General features: G+C 38.1%; 1 protein-coding gene across 2 annotated transcripts in view; it reads left to right on the top strand.

Annotated features, from left to right (window-relative positions):
- Syt14 (synaptotagmin 14) overlaps window positions 1-18,222 on the top strand; it is a 162,762-nt gene that overhangs the window by 38,625 nt on the left and 105,915 nt on the right. The gene's annotated exons all lie outside the window — the stretch shown is intronic.

Here is an 18,222-nt window from a genome sequence, read left to right as displayed (position 1 = left end):
TAACACATAATAAAGGGTTATTTATTTAGGGGAGACTTACAGATTACTGTCCTGGATCACAGTCCTCTGCACGAATGGGGAGCAGGAACAGAGTCTAGCACCCAGAGCTAAAGCCAGAAGCAAGAGAGCTAGCACAGGCTTTTCAGCTGCATTTATAGTATAAGAGACCATCCCCAAATGGGCTGATATCTTAAAGGCTATTGGCTGAAGGAGCCGAAGGAGCTCTCACAGCACCTCCCCCTTTTATTTAAATAAGAGAGTTCCAAACCCTATACAAAACTATATAGACTAGGAACAGATATCAAGTATAAGATTAGAATTACAACCAGCATAAAGAATATTAAGCGAGGAACGTATGCTAAATGTTTTAATAAACATTCTATCCTAAAGAGTCTAAGTCTTATATTGGAAATGGTTTGGCTAGATCATAAGAGGACAGTAACTACGACTATCTAATCTTCAACCCCATCAAAGGCTTGAGAAGGGAGATAATATTACTTGAGTAGTCAGGAAGTGAAATCAAGCAGCTTACAAAATGTGCAGTAGATGACAGAGACAACTGGCTACAGGAGCAATCACCCAAAGTCTCATTTGCAATGTTGAAGCAACCAACTTTGGTTAAGGCCTAGAGTAACTGACAGACCATTTTCAGAGGTAAAAAAAAAATTTAAAACTGTCTTACCCTGTCTTGGCAAGATTGAACAGTCTTTTTTTCTTGTAACCTGGTTGTCCAGTTCAGACATCATGCACTTTGTCAGTGGTCAAGGCATGGGCAGTGTCTTGCCCAAAGGCCAGTTGTGCCAAGAAGAAGACAAACTCCAAGTGGAGTTTCTTTGGGGCTCAACACTCTCTCGGGAATAATCAGTGTTGCCAGGAGCAATCGTGTTTCATGTCAGTAGAATCCTAAGTTATTTAAATGCCATGTTCTACAGATCTTGTAAGTGGTGAAGTTTACCTATCTATGCATAATACAGTATGTATCTAAAGAATCTAATTAGTCTGACTAAAAGTATAACAAACGTGAATGACTATTGACCTATATTAATACTTAATACCAATATAACTTAAAGATGTAAGACTTCATCTCAGAATATTAAACAATATTAAAACAACTGTGCAGTAAAGGGAGGATAATGACATCAAAATATAAACAATGTATAAATATCTTAATCAGAGGTAGAAATTCATAATGCAATTGATAAATATTTCCTAAAATTGTATCAATATACAAAATGTATTAAACAGAGGTAGAAACATATATACATACATACATGACAAACTTTGCATAGGTGTACAAATGTTGTAAACAGAAATAACAAATATAATTTGAACCTGTATCAATATACAAGAAACTATACCTGTGTAAATTATCCATTAATAGTAGCTCACAAGTAGTCACTCTGTTACTATTATTATTAGTGTGAATAAGTCCACACTAAATTACCTATTATCCCATTCAGTCTTCCTTTATTTTTGAGATCTCTAGGCCTACACAATTTTCACCCCAAACCCCGACCCTATGCAAGTAATAATCAATTCCTAAATGGCGCCTCTAACCATGAGGACAAACTTTGTTGGGACGGGGGATGGCGCTTTCTAGAATTGCTTTCTGCTGTCATGGGGACGATGTTTTTTCTATGGGATCCTGTAAAAGTAAAATGATGGTTAAGTTTCAAGATTGCTGTTTTGTATAATTACAGATGTTCTCTGAGTAGTCAATAGGGTCTTTTTGTTTGTTTGTTTGCTTTGAAGTTCTTATTTGGAGTTCTGGCCAGAACATTGTAAGAAGGTGCACCATTTCCCCAGCTGGTACTCAAAAACTGGTCTCATAGTAGCATCATCACAATCATGACGTCATATCAACCACGTGGAGTCATTGTTGTGGGGCCTCATCTTCTTCCTGGAAGCTTCAAAGATTACTGCAGGAAAATCTACTGCTCATTGTGGAAAACTTAAGCATAATTCATACAGACATATATTCAGTGAAAGATACATTATTATAAACAAAATGTAAAATATTTCCTTAAAATCTATCTTCTTTCTGTCCCATACCAGATGGCTCCTGATATGAGACAGAAGTTAAATTCTGAATTTTTCTTTTAAGAACATACTTGAATTTAGATAAGGATGGCTATTGTACAACGCTAAAGCCAGCTCTTATTTTTAAGTAGAGATGTATATGTATCCAAATAATCAAATTTTACCATGCAGATAATACAGAATCATAAGGCAGATTTCTCTTTGCTTGTTGATTCTTTCTGGATAGCTGCCTTTTTACCTTTAGGCATCTAGATATCCAAGGTCTCTCCACTCTTGGAAGATGAATCTTTTCCCCGCAAAGACAAGAACAGAACCCTGCCCCAAACATGAGGTTTTCTTACCACCTGATTGGTTGTCAGGTCTGTGGATGAGCCATCATTTCTCTTTCTCAAGAGGTTTCTCTTTTTCAAACTGAATCTTTATCAATTTCTATAAAGATAAAAAATTTCTTCTTCTGTGGAAACAAGAGTGAAACACCTTCCCCTATGTAGCACATCTCCTGATTTCCATTGTGAGGTCAGCACATCCTTGAAATACACTGGTTGATTCAATTCAGAAGTTTTTTTTTTTCTATTATCCAGTGTCTCTCTGCTGCTGTTGCTCCTTTCTCATTAGTATTAAGAAAATCCAAGGTCAATAAAGCATTATGTATTCTATTTCTGGGGGTATTTTTTAATTCCTTTCTGTTTTCTTAGCATGTCCTTTATAGTTCGGTTTGATCTTTCCATAACTGCCTGACCTGTAGGATTGGTTGGTATACCTGTAATATGCTTTATATTATAATAAGCAAAAAAACTGTTTCATTTCCTTAGACACATATGCTGGACCATTGTTTGTCTTTATTTGTGCAGGTATACCCATGATGGCCATAACTTCTAATAAATGTGTGATTACTGAATCAGCCTTTTCTGAGCTAAAGGCAGTTGCTTATTGAAAACCTGAATAAGTGTCAATGGTGTGGTACACATATTTTAATTTTCCAAATTTTGTAAAGTGGAACACATCCATCTGCCAGATCTCATTCCTTTGAGTACCCTTTGGGTTACTCCTGCTGGTAATGGTGTTTGGTTATAGAAAGAGCAAGTAGGACATCTCTTTATAGTCTCCTTAGCTTCTTTCCATGTAATAGAAAACTCTTTCTTTAAACCTTTGCTATTGACATGATGTTTCTTATGAAATTTTGAGGCCTTCAGCACACTTCCAATCAATAATTGATCAATTTCTGCATTACCTTGTGCTAGAGGACCAGGCAGACCTATATGGGATTTGATGTGTGTTATGTATATGGGACAAAGCCTATTCCTTATAATATCTTGAACCTGTATAAATAATGAATCAATTCTGTATCATCTGGTATAAATTTAGCAGTTTCAATATGCAAGATAACTCTTTCTGCATATTGTGAATCAGACTGCAGAAATGTTAACCTGGGTATTCCATTGCTGCAATAGAAAATGGTCCCATAAATTTACTGCAATATTAGCTACATATGGCCTTAGCCTTCCTTTATGTCCTTTTGGCCTTATTCATTTAACCCACCTCGTGCTTTGTTTTACTTGAGATAGGGTTCCAATTCCTAGGAATTGAATATGTGCTTCTTAGAGAGGCCAATCTGGATGCCAAGATTCTGGAGTAATGATAGTCACATCCGCACCTGTGTCTAGTAATTCCTCAATTATGATGACATTTACATGTACTCTTGGCTTTGGTCTTTGATCATTTATAGAAGTCTGCCAAAATATACATTTCCTATTTCTTACTGGAGTTTTTGACTCATCCTCCAGGTCTATTCCATCATCCAGAACAGTGTGTTTTTTTACAGTAGTCACTGGATTGTTTAATTTTCTGGTGAGACGTGTTCTCTACCGTGACTGGGAATGACTGGGTGGGGCCTGAGAGAGTTCTCACCCCCCCCCCCAAGAAGTATCGGTTGTATTGGGTTGCCTTGTCTGTCTCTTGTCAACCTACATTCATTAGTCCAATGCCGGCCTTTGTCCTACCTCCTACATATATCAAAAGGCTGAGTCTTCTTATTTTTGCAATTCCTAGAGGAGACATTATTCCTAGGAATTACTTGTCTACAGTCCCTTCTTAGATGTCCTGTTCTTCCACAATTAAAACATTTGACATATTGGTGTCTCTTCATACCATTGGAAGTTGCTTCTCCTACCCAAGCTTCAATACTATAGTCAAATATTCCAACATTCATTGTATGTAATAAGATCCATTTACCTGTTGTTGCTTATCTAACCTTTAAGGCCCAACAATTTTCTTACATTCTAAATTGGCATTTTCAAAAGCCAAAGATTCAATTAGTACACATCTAGCTTTGGGGTCTGTCACTCCTAATTGTACAGCCTTAGTTCATCTTTGTAAAAGTCAGTAAAGGGTTCTCTCTGGCCCTGTTTAACCCTAATATATGACTCAGTCTCTTTCCTAGTTTCTGAATCCTGTTCCAAGCATTTAAAGCTGCTGTGCTGCATAGAGACAAGGTGTGTTCATCACAGTGAAACTGTTCCTGAGGATCAGAGTAATGACTCTCACCAAGAATTTAATCTTGGGAAGTCTCAAATACGTTTGCTTTCTCTGTTACTCTAAAGTTTTTGCCTCTTCTCTCAAATATCACTTCCAAAGCAGCTGAGGTCCATTTTCTAGGACCACTGAGATTAATTGAAGCCAATCATGTGGGGCAGCCTTAGTGCTTGAAGCCTACATTTTCACCATTTCCCTGACAAATGGTGAATGTAGCCTATAAGAAACCATTGCTTGTTTTCTTTCTTTTAGATTGCCCATACGTATTGGTTCCCATGTGTGTTCTTTGACTGTCTTAGGGTACTTTGTGCCACATGGTCTTTATGAGGAAATTATCAGATATGCAGTTGAAACTCTGTGTAAGTCACCCAGGGGTCTGGTATGTCACCCAGGGGTCTGGTATGTACTGATGAGGCTAAATCCTGTCCTTGTACCTTCTGTCCCTGCTATCAATTTCAATAAATTCCTCAGTCTTTTCAAATCTTTTTACTACTGCCTTTGTAAAAGTCTGAATCTCCTGTCCAGTGTTCTGTTCTAATGTCCTCACTGAGGATTCTAACTTGTCCAGCAAAGATAATGTCTCATCCTTGGACATATCATAACTTTTCAACAGATTTCATAGTTAGATTCAACCACATAAATTCTTTCAGATAATTTTGTCAAATTGATGCTATCCTTTTCTGTAGTATTGAACCATTTTTTTAATGAGATAATTTTGAAAACAAAGCTAATTCCTAGAATCAAATAAAGGGAAGGAAAATAGTGTAAGTCTTCCACAATACCTTTCATAGTATAAGCAAAATAATTAATGAACTCCTGGATGTTATCAGTCAGTTTTTGTAGTTTTTTTCAGATCATACCTGTCATAAAGTAATTACAGTGAATTAGAGTAGGTGTAATAATCGTTAGTGGCTAGCAGGTGTCACAGTTGCAGCCATGTGGCCAAGAGATGCTAGCAGCAGTGAACAGCATGTGTTGCTTACTTAGGTACTGAAAAATATAATTTGTTTAACAGATTAAGAACAGTTATTAAGGCAATCAAATGATTCCTGAGAGTTGGAGCCCAGAAAAAAAAGAGAAAACCCAAAGTTTTCCATCAGTTTGAGTTGCGGACTGTACACTGCAGGGATCACAGGCAGCAGTGTGTGGGTCTGGTATGTAGCACACAGAGAGGCAGTATGTGGGTTGCGATCCAGGAAGCACTGGGCAGCAGCTTGCTGCATCTAAGGGCTAACTAGACTTGTGGGCAGGAGAGTCAGTGCCCGATGTGCCACGTGGCTGGTGGACCAATCCAAAAAAAGTGTGGACTGGTCCCCATGTTTGGGCACCAGATGATTGTGGAAGTTACAGAATAATCCCATAGTAGTTCAGAATTACATATAATAAAGGGTTATTTATTTGGGGGAAACTTACAGATCACTGTCCTAGATCACAGATCCCTCACGAACAGGGAACAGGAACAGAATCTAGCACCCAAAAGCAAGAGAACAAGTGCAGGCTTTATAGCTGCCTTTATAGTATAAGAGACCACGCCCAAGTGGGCTGGTATCTTAAAGGCTGAAGGAGTGGAAGGAGCTCCCACAGAAGAAAAATTCTGCATGTTCTCCCTCATAAGTGAAGTCTAGCTAATACATGTATATATGTAGGAAAATATACTTGTGGGTACAGTAGAACATGTAGTAAAGAGAGCAAGGAAGACTAAATATTAGGAGAAAAGAAATGACTGAATTTTATTTATTTAATTTTAATTTATTTTATTCAGTATTGTATATTTAAAATTCAGTGTGAAGCCCCAAACTTTAGAATGGCTATTCCAACTGTGTAGAAACCCATTGGGGTGTATAGACTGTGGGTCTGGCTAATTTCTAATACCTTTTTAAAAAATCAACTAATGTCTCTTTTTCTTCTTCTGTGTGTTTTGTTCCTCATGTATCATTCCCATTTATCCCTTGTTTTTATTGTTGTGAGTTACTGAGACTAGAGGTTTTGCGTGTTTATGACTGTATTTTCTAGTTTTAAAAATACTAATTTTTTTGTAAATATTTACTTTATAAAGGTATTCATTACAGTTATTTAGCTCTTCGAAATTTGCTTGAAACTGGATCTTCACTTTTTCCTTTTATGTTCATGTTTTCCTGTTTTGTTTTGTTTTTTGATTTGTTTGTTTGTTTTGAGACAGAATTTCCCTGTGTAGTCCTGGAACTCACTATGTAGACCAGACTGGCCTTGAAGTCACAGAGATCCTCCTGCCTCTGCCTCCTAAATGTTGGGATTTGGTGTGCACCACCGCTGCCTAGCCATGTTTTACTTTTTAATCTCCACAGTTAAGTATTACTGCAATCAAGGTTTTGGATGGCAGATCACTTTATGTCTTTCCTAATCTGAGCATTCCACACTAGGAACTTTACTGATTGGTATAAACTAAAATGGACACTTTTGCCATTTCTTTTTCAGTGTAGAGTAAATTCATCTTTGTGCAGTGCCTTTTGTGTGTGTTCTAAATGCTATTGCTGCTCCCTGAGCATTTTTGTTTTCTCAGTTGTATTTTAAAATATAGCTCCATTATTGCTCTAATTTGAATTTTCATTACCTGTTAAAAACAGCACACTTCTAATACCTTTTTGACTTTCATCATATATTTACTTTAAGGCTTGTCCAGACACATTTTATTGAGCCAATGTCTTCACCAATATCTATCAGTGTTTGGGTCCTGGTCAGATAGTATAAGCTCATAGTCACCCACATTGATGTTTGCTATGTTTTTGGGTGTTATCTTGTTCATACATCACTCCTAGAGCTTCTTTTTTTTTCAGCCAGTGAATTAGCTGTCGTGCCCAACCTGGTATTCATTTGACTTTCTACAAAATTAATGAGCACATTCTCAGTTTTTTCCTTCAGGCTCTTGATACAGGTATTAAATAGCATAGCTCTGTAGAGTCTCTTTCTTTAAAAGTAAATGGGAGCGATTGAATTTGGGGTATAATATTACATTCTTTGTCTATTTAACTCATTCAGGTATCCAACTATTGCTATTTCCTGACTTCAAGATGCAGAGCCCAAAGAATACTATCTACCTAGAGAAAGAACAATTCTATAGCTTTCTAGCTTAGATCTATCACCAATGAGAGCAAATGTGATCCAGAGACACGGGTACAAGTGGAATACACTGTTGCTGGTGCATGACCAAGACGTGCCAAAAGCCATGAGTCATGGGGCCTGGTGCTGATGCTGGGCTTCCAGGCCTTCGTTTCCAACCTAGTTCCTAACTGATGAATTGAAAATTTGAGGACAGTATAAGGTTTCTTTAAGACACTTAGACATAGTATATATCTCTGTGTTTAGGTAACTGGTCATTTCAAAGAGAAAAATTAGTTATCTTTACTTTATGAGACATACAGATTGTTCTTTGAAATCACACTTTTTCATCAATAGTTGGAAGGTGGTGCTTGATGACACATACTTTCCCACACAGCTGTCAGTCAGGCTTTTGTTTTATGTCTGTGGTTGTTTTGCCTGTGTGTATGTCTGTTCTACACATGCATGCCTGGTGCCTGAGGAGGGCAGAAAAAGGTATTGGATCCCTCAAAACTGGAGTTACACATGGTTGTGAACTACCATTTGGGTGCTGGAAGTTAAACTTAAGTTCTCTGGAAGATCGGCTAATGTTATTAACTGCTAAGCTGTTTCTCCAGTGCCACCCCACATGTTTCTAAAAGAAACAAACAAAACCCCAAAACATCCATGTAACAATGTAGCATCTCACAGTGGATATTTCATTTATCTGAATATCAGCATGACTCTGTGGGAAGATCATTTGATAAAGTATTGTGTGCATGGCTTCCTTTTTATGTATTTGGAGAATAAATAGCATGTTTTGTTAGGTAATTGTGATGAAATGCCAATGATTGGAAGTTGTAGTTTTTACCATTGGAAGCAGAAGCACTAAGGAAACACGTGAAGAAAGAACATTTAATGACCATTTTGAGAAACAGTGTGCATCTAGCAGTTGGTGTGAAGGAGCCTGCAAGGTGCTCTCCTCTTTCCTCTGTCATTTCCTGTTCCGGTTTCTGCAGTGGTCTCCACACTGCCTCTCAGGAGTTTGTTCACACCACAGAGATCCGTTTGTCCCTAATGCCCTCTGTTTTGTCTTTTCTGCTTCCCACTCTTTATTCTTCCCTCTTAGTGAGTCACTATCACTTTTTTACTGTAGAGATTTTTGCACTTTTCTTTGCTTTCTTACTTTCTCTTGTTCTAGGTTCTTCATATTTTAGATTCTATATCCTCCATAATTTAGCAGTTACTTCTTCCAAGTTATCAGGATTAGTTATCCAGCCCTTCTTTATTAAATCTATGTCTAGAATCAAATTCATTGTCTGCAGTTTTCTATCGTTGTGGTGTTTTGAATAAATTACTATACAGTTCGCACTTCTCAGAGTTTCAAATCAACAGAAAACACTTATCTCCATGGTAGCAGGAAGGTACCCGCTCATAACATGAAAGTTTTTTAAAAGTCTTAGATTCCAAATTCAGTAGTTTCTTACTTAATTTTGATGTTAGGGATCCGACTCAGGGTCTTATGTGTTGAAATCGAAGCGGCAGCGGGGCTGCGTCCCCAGCACCCCAGCCGCCTGCTAGCTTATGCCCAAAATAACAACACACAAACTGTATTCATTTAAACACTGCTTGGCCCATTTCTATCTAGCCTCTTCTCGGCTAACTCTCGCACCTGGACTAGCCCCTTTCTAATAATTGTGTGTAAGCACCCCAAGGTGCGCTTACTGGGAAGATTCTAGCCTCCATCCATCCTGGGTCGGAGCTGCCTGGGAGAGCGGAGCCTGGCGTCTCTGCTCCAAAGAGCAGAGCTGTCAAGTCTCTCCGGGAGCAGAGCAGAGTCTGACCTCACTTCCTCTTCCTCCCAGCATCCTATTCTGTTTACTCCTCCCACCTATGTTTTAACCTATCAGGGCCAAGGAGTTTCTTTATTGCTTAACCAATGAAATCAACAGATTGATATATGACACTCCCACATCACTTGTTCATACTGAACATGTGCGTCACCACTGATCTGTGCCTGCCCGATTTTATTTTAGCTAAAAATGCTTAAAAGCTTCCTCGATGGTAAACTATGTAACATTTCTCTAAATCACAGTTGTACTGGATACTAATGAGTTCTGTCATAGTATTCGAACAAATTCTATCTCTCTCAGCCCCACTGAGTCATTGTCTTTTCTCTTAGGCAAGTGGTTAATGTGGATTTGGTTGCAGGTTATCTGGAATGTGCAGCACTGCTCTGGAAAAGCTCCTAGTGCTTTAGTGACATTTGCAGCCTTTAGGACCAGGGCACAGTGCTTGGCACTGACCCTTCCTCTTAACATGCTTGCCAGTGCTTGCTGGGCCACTGTCTGCTTCTGAATTGGAAGCTTACATCTCTTTTGAAAACTTTTAGAGTAGTATTTATTTAAGTTTAATACTTTTGCCTTTGGTGTATCTGGTACAGATATTATACCAATGAAAAGTGGATAAAGATATTTTGTAAACTGAGCACCACAGTTTCTATCCTATGTGCTCTGGAATACAAGGTAACAATGTTTATATTTAATTTTCTGCATTTAAGAAGAAGTAATGTGGAATGCTGAGTCTATATCATGGCAAACTAAAGTAGACCCGTGTACCAGGTTAGAAAGCTGGTGCAATGCCTGGTGTCTTGAATGAGAATGGTCCCATTGGCTCCTGTGTTTGAATACCTGCTCCACAGTTGGTACAGATGCTTGGGAAGAAGAATCAAGAGGTGCTGCCTTGTTGGAGGAAGTGTATTACTGGAGGGAAATTTTGAGGATTCAAGAGCCCTCATTATTCCCAGTTAGCGATCTCTCTCTCTCTCTCTCCCTCCCTCCCTCCCTCCCTCCCTCCCTCCCTTCCCCCCTCCTCTTCCCCCTCTCTTCCTCTCCCCTCCCCCTCCCTGCCTCCTACTTGTGGATAAGATCTAAGCTCTCAGCTACTGCTCCAGTGTCCTGCCTGTGTGCACACTGCTGTTCTCCCTGCTGTGATGGCCGTGGACTTACCTCTGAAACTAAAATCCCTGGTAGCGCATCCTGGTGATGGTGTCTCATCACAGCAGTAGGAAAGTAACTAGGACAGCCGCCTTTCCTCAGAACACATCAGCTGGTGGGAATGGACTTTCAAAGTGTGCAAAGATTCTTTGATCACTTGAGGAAGAGAGCTCTGGCACAGCTCTCACTTTTAAGAAGATAGAGTTTCTCTAAGCCTCGAAGGAAAACAAAAATCTGTCTACTGTCTACCATAATTTGGTGGTTTTGAACTAAATCCTGAAGTAAGCCTATCTGAAACTGTGAGTGATATCAGGAATTGGCTCTGAGTAGAAGATTCTCCTGCAGTTGATGTTGAATTTTCAAAATTTTAAAGATATCTGATTGAAAGCATTGAGCAACTGCAGCAGGACAACAGAGAGGTGAGGCCTCTGCCGGTGCTGAGATGTCCTTTGGATCCCATATCATCAGACAGTGAAGGAAAGTGGTGCACCAGAAGAGAGATGCCCTGTCCTACAGGGGGATGCTAAGGAGACAGGCTGATGTAGGATAAACGTGATTGGCATCAGTTTTGACTATCCTTGGAGGACAATTTCTTCCCGAGAATGTTGGACAGAATTTGTCTATTAATATTTTTGTTTACATACGTTATTATTAGAGCATTGTAGACTGTTAAATCTGAACCCTAGATATCTGGCTATAATTAATCTTTGGGTTTCTGTTTTTTTTCCCCAGATTAATTTCAGTATTTTGTTGTTATGAAGGTTAAATTGAGTAGTTTGTTGCACTGAAATTTCAATATCTCACTGTACTTGTAGGAAATGTAGCTCAGTCTTCTGATAGTGTGATTTGTGAAGTATAGTGAGTGATTGCTGTTGTTCCACTGTCCAGGTTGCTATTTTGGCAGAGGACCTTTTTCTTCCCTGAGGTTTTGGAGTTCACAGGAATGTCCTCTGGACCTCTCTTGTCCTTAGTTGTTTGCAGTGGATTATTTAATTAACAATTAAATTAATTTAATTAAATTAAAGTAATTTTAGTACTTACACTTTTTGAAAAAAACAACGTCCAGAGCTGTTGCCTAAATAACACTCATTTTGTAGACATCACGTTTTCAGTCTGGCAACATTTATATCATAATAGAAGCATTTCAAGGGATGTATTGTTTTTGTAATTGAGATGTTACAAAGGTAATTTAAAACATTAATCTTTTTTAACCTTAAATTATTTCTTGATGTTCTAATAATTTTATGCCAAAGTAGAAAAAAATGATTAAAACATAATAAAAGGTTTTAGATTTAGATAAAGAGAAAGCAGTTTTTTTTTTTTTAAATAAAAGTTGGCTTCCTATCCAGTTTGGTCAGGAGATAGAGTGGCGCCTATGAAATGAATTATTAAAGCACCCCCGATGGTGCAGAGTGGAGCTCGGGTCCATGCTCCGTGGATGACTTAGATCCGCATCCTGTCAGGCAGGTGTAAGTTGTGCTCTTATCTCTTCTGTTTTTAATTTATTTAAGAATTATAAATTATAGTTGCTGTTTGTCTAATTTTGCATTGCAAATACAATGAAGTAGAATTGTCTTGTAAAATGTGTCTGTAAAGTTCGAATTTTATTTATAACAGAGAATGATGGTGATAAGTGAGGAAAGACTGGAAACACTTGTGTAGCAGCTAGTTTCCTCGTCCTTAACTATTTATTTGTCCTCAGAAACTACCTAGAAAATGTCTATTTGTGGTGTAGTGTAGTACAGAAATTAAATATTCTTAAGTCAAAATTTTTGAATGACCAGCTTTTCTATGACTTCTTAGCACTCTTACTGCAACTTAAAATTGGCAACAGTGGCACCTATTCAAAGTTTACTTTTTCTAAATATGTTTATTTCTAAATACAACAATAATTGTCCAAAGGAGTTTGGCAAATGCAAGGTAAACTTGGACAAAGCCAATTCTCTGGGTTTTCTTCATGCAGAATCATTTTACTTTGTAATATTTATTTTACATTATGGGTTTTAGAAATTCATAGGATCAAATAGCTCAGTGACTTTAGTTGTAGTCTCTGTTGAGTACCATGATAAGCTTCCTCGGTGATAGAATATCTTTAGTTTAATTTTTTTTATCATCAATCAATCAATTAAATATCAATCAGCCAATATCAGGGTCTTACTCTGCAAGCAAGGCCGCTTTGACCTCATGATCCTCTTGTTTCACTCTGAAACCTGAGATAATGTGCCATCAATTCTTATTTATTTTATTAACTAAAAGTGTGCTATATAACATAAATATATATTGTTGATAAGCATAGTTCTAAAGTTAATTTTAAAATATTTTAAAATGTATTTTGATTTTGGTTTTATAATTTACATGTTTATTTTAAAAAAGCTGAGCTTCTTTGCTATTTTTAACCTTTATAAAAACTAAACTATCCATATATGTAGTTAGCTTTGTGGTTTCTGTCAATAGCTTTCCCCTACTTTTATATGTAGATTGGCATTTAGGGAGTACTGCTGTCTGGTGCTTAATACAAGGGGTTCAAGTCAGAATGTCTGAGTTCAAACCTAGGTTCTACCACTTCATGGATTTTGTGATATTTGCAATTCCTGTAATCACCTACCTAATCTAAGGCTAAAATAATTGTTTTGTACTAATTATCTTTAAAATTGTGGTTATTTTAAAATGAAAACAATTTTCACCATGCCTGGTAATCGTCAAGTGAAGAGACTTCTGGTTGACAGTGGTTCTCAATCTTCCTAATGCTGTGACTTTTTAATACAGTTCCTCAAGTTGTGGTGACTCCCAACCATAACATTATTACTGTTGCTACTTCATAGCTGTGCTTGTGCTACTGTTATGAATTGTAATGTAAACATCTGTGTTTTCTGATGGTCTTAGGCAACCTCTGTGAAAGAGTCATCCAGCCCCCAAAGGGGTCCCAACTCTCGACTTGGGAACTGCTGGGTCAAGAGTTTGGATTCCGAATTCTCAGTGTCTGTCCAAACTCAAATCTAGGTCTGTTACTGACCTATACTATTAAGACCCCCAAAACATAAGATTGTTTGGGGGGTCTCAGTAGTGATACCAATCAAATGTGTTTACTGAACATTAAAGGCGACAATCCTAGTGAAACAGTCTCTACTAAACATGTCAAATATCGCTAACATTGTTATCATGCATCTTGAGCTTATTGTTTGACACATTAAAATACTGAAAGTTTGAATTATGGGAAAACTGTACTTGTGAGTTTTTAATCATTGACTATCGTCAGTAAATTTATTTCTTCAGCTTATAATACCAATATGCATGAGTTGTTGACTATGTACTTTAAATAGAGATTTTTGAAGGTTTTCCTTAGAAGAGAACAGGAATTAAAAAAAAAAAACATCGTGTATGTATGTTCGTGTTTGTGTGTGTGCATGCATTTGTGGATAGCCAGAGGTCAGCCTCTGGTGTCAGTTATTCTCCAGGAGCTGATCAGGAGCTGTTCACCTTGTTCTTTGAGCAGGTTCTACCACTAACCTGGAGCTCCACTGTTTGGCTAGGTGGAGCAGCTAGCAGGTACTAGGGATCTTCCTGTCTCTACCTTACCGACACTGGGGATACAATATGTCTGTAAACATTGGCTGTGCTTTAGTTTCCCGGCTGCCCAGCATCTTCTTAACTCCACCTACAATCTCTCTCTCTCTCTCTATCTATATATCTATATCTCTATCTATCTATCTATCTATCTATCTATCTATCTATCTATCTATCTATCTATGTCGGATTTCCTGCTTGGCTATTTTACTCTGCTCAGCCATTGGTCAAAACAGCTTTCTTTATCAACCAATAAAAGCATCACATATACAGAAGGACCTCCCACATCACATGTCCAGCCCTTTATGTGGGTGTTGGGGATTGAACTCAGGTGTTCATGCTTGCCTAGCAGGCTTATTGACTGAACTCTTTCATGAGTCCTGCCACAGGAATTTAAAATATTTTTATTTATTTATTTTATGTTTATAGGTGTTTCACCCATAGGTATGTCTGTGTACCATATGCACAATTTTATCCATTTTGTCCGTGCAGTGTTCATGGAGGCCAGAAAAAAAGGTATTGGATCTTCATGAACTGGAGTTGCAAACAGTTGTGAGCCACTATGTGGGTGCTGGGAACTGAACCTGGGTCCTCTGGAAGAGCAGCCTGTGATCTTACCTGTTAAGTCATCTCTCCAACTCCTAACAGGCTTTTTTAATTTAATTTAATTTGGGGGTGTGTGTGTTTCAAGACAGGGTTTCTCTATAGCTTTAGAACCTGTCCTGGAACTGACCAGGCTGGTCTCGAACTCACAGATATCTGCCTGCCTCTGCCTCCCAAGTGCTGGGATTAAAGGCTTGCGCCACCACTGCCTGGCTCCCAATGGGCATTTTTAATAGGTTTACTTGCCTTTGATGATCTAGAAGCCTTGAAAAGGATATATCTATGCATATATTAATTAACCCTATTCTTAGAAATATGCAGAATGTCTACAAGCAGATTCATAGTATAAGATTTTAGGGAGAAATTCTAGTCTTATAGATCTAAGTATAATTTATTCTTTATTGACTATGTACAATGTTCATGCCTGTAGTCTGATTTCAGTGCATCTCCTGTTGCAGTTCTATGCTTAAGTGAGATTTAGCAAATATTGATATACTCAGAACTATTATTGTTTATTTAAAATAATAAATATTTTGGCCTTGATATAATGACAAAATAGAAATCTGAAGATTTATAATATTTGCTATATTAAGAAATGTTACTTTTTTTTACAGCCATATTACTATTTTAAATTATGACTATGTATTTTCTGTGTGGGAAAATTTGCATTTAATCAAGTAATGGATAAAATCAGGGTTGTATGAGTAACATATTTGTAGCAGGCCTATTTTTCCTTTTCCTATTGGAAAAAAGTATTTTTTTAATTCTCAAAAAATATAGCATGTATTTATCAATAAATTTGTAATGAATAGATTAACCAGTAAGAAGACCTCACACCTAAGTTTGCTTAGTTTTACTTTGTGACTGAATGCTTTCTTATGGCATAAGCAGAAGAAATGGGGGGCCCAGGTCTTTTATAACCAACCTTACATTCACATGGATAGCCTGCTCACATTCTGCTCTGCAGTGCTCGGCTGATGTTTGTAATATACCACGTCAACACCATATCCAGCATCCCCTTTCCCCCATGCTGCTAAACCAAATGCCTTCCCTCTCATGGCTTTCATTTTGGTTAATGACACTGCTCTACCTGACCGTTCTGTTTGGAATTAGAGTTATCTTCAGCTCTTCATCATTTCTATGTTCTGTTGATTGGGTTTTATTTATTTTCTTAAAAAAAATGTACAATTCATCCCTTTTTTCTGCTATTGGTGTTACTTCTTAATTAAGGTCTCATCATAATCTTGCAACTATTTCTTCCCTACCTTATTCTATTTTTCTTAATTTTAACAGTGTAATTTTTCAAGACATTCATGTTATAACCCTGTTGTTCTCCAAGTTCAAAATCTTCAGGGTGATATCCAAGACTGTTTGACAGTTTGCAGCTTGCTTTCTTCTTTCTTTTGATTCTCATATTTTTGGATCTTCCCAAAGCACATGTTCTCTCACTTGCTTACCATCCATTCACTCATTCCTCCGTTCACACACACATGCGCTGTCAGCTGCCTGGTGCTGGTAGGCACGTGAGGACAGAGAGTTAAGTGCAGCAGCCATGACTGTTACTCTTCAGAGGCTATGGAATGTTATATCTGTGGCCATGCTAGACCATCTGCCATTTTCCACTTAAAGAGTTATTAGTCCTTTCACCTATACTCAAGGGCTCTTCTGGCCACCCCGGTAGCTTATATTCCTGTCTCTACAACAGAGCTCACTGCTTTTCGTTATGCTTTCTTGTTTAGACTTGAATTTCCCACGAGGTTGAATTTCACAGAGTGGAAGGAGGAAGATAGGAGTAAGGTGGGGGCAAGGGAAAGATTGAGGAGGAGTTGAGAGACAGGAGAGACAGTGTGAGCACAGTAGAAAGCACAGCTTCTAGCAGCCTTGGGTTCTGGCTGGGCATGTGGCACATACACAGATGAGTTTATGGTGGGGATGGTCACTGGATCTTTGTGAAGTCTGAGTTAGTCACAGGGTAGACACTATATGGACTTGCTGCTGCCAGACCCTCCACTTCCCCTACCTCTCCTGTCCAATGTCCCGTCTGCAACACTGCTGACCCAGCTGTGAGAAGACTGTAATGTCATACTCTGTTCCACTTATGGTATGTGTGACTTGCATGAATAATGAAAAGCTGACAGATAAAGCACCAGTCACTCATCTGTTAGTGACCTCATTTTAAACAAACAAGCTCTGCTTAAAGATCGTGGGGGGAGAGCGCATGGTAGATCCTACGTAAGCAGTGGAGGGCAAGTAGGTCATGCTTCACAGGGGGTATTTGAGATTTTAGATCCATCTTCTCATACTTGTGATACTAGACTTGCAAAAACATGATTTTTGTCTAACTCCAGATGAGTGGTACTGTGTCGGGCAATGGGGATATAAAAGGACAGTGACGTTGCTGAAGTGGGAGTTCAATCTCCTGGGTGCTGTCATAAATTCTCTTGATACTACTAAATTCTGTTTAGTCTGACAGCTCATCATAACAAAAGTCTCATGCTGCTTAACTGATCTAAGTCCTGTCAGTTCATAAGATGTGGTCTTGGAAGCCATAGCTTCCAGAAAAGCACATTTGACCCGCCAGTGCTGGATCTTGGTGTTCCTAAGTGGAGATCCTGTCCTTTTCCAGTCATAGTCTATATGATGCTGGGTTCTTGCTGCCTCCATCATATGCGTAGAAAACAGGAGCTATGTGCAAGCTAAGGTGTATGGCAGACAGTTCAGTGGAATGTTCTGAGAGATGAGTGAGCATTCCAGGCATAAGGGACAGGACAAGCCAAACCAAAATTGTATGTGCATCATGAGGTAGCAGACTAGACCCATTTGATTGAAGTGTGTGCTGGGAGGAGAGGCTGGAATATAAATGCCAGATTAGGGAATCCAGTGTTTAATAAGAAAGGTCCAGCAAAGTCTTGAGAGATAATAATAGTATATGCTCTCATGATTTAATTATTTTTATAGATGAAAAGTATTTTTTAAATCAGTGCTAAAATTTTTATAACACTCTTCATGGTGGAGCGGGGAGGACTTTGGACTTTCCACAGGGCAGGGAACCCTGACTGTCCCTCAGACTGGAGAGGGAGGGGGAGAGGAGTGGGGGGAGGGGGAGAGGAGAAGGAGGAGGGGGAGGGAAAAGGGAGATGGGGAGGGAAATGGGAGGTGGGGAGGAGGTGGAAATTTTTTTTTCAATAAAAAATTATATTAAAAAAAACTAATAAAAAAATAAAGAAAGGAAAAAATCAAAAAAAAAGAAAAAAATTATTAACTACCTATGTTTTCTTCATGGATTTAAAATTTGTTAACTACCTATGTTTTAGACTGTTTTTCTTTTAAAATTCTTTCAATATATTTATTTAGAAACATTTTGAAAATTTTTGAGTGAATGCTGTTGAATATATTGAAAAAATATTTTTAAAATTTGTGGGTTTCCTTACAA

This window comes from Alexandromys fortis, unplaced genomic scaffold, assembly GCF_014885135.2.
Source record: "Alexandromys fortis isolate MF-2015 unplaced genomic scaffold, M_Fortis_MF-2015_v1.1 scaffold_62, whole genome shotgun sequence".
NCBI lineage: Eukaryota > Metazoa > Chordata > Mammalia > Rodentia > Cricetidae > Alexandromys > Alexandromys fortis.
This window is presented reverse-complemented; position numbering and strand designations above follow the sequence as displayed.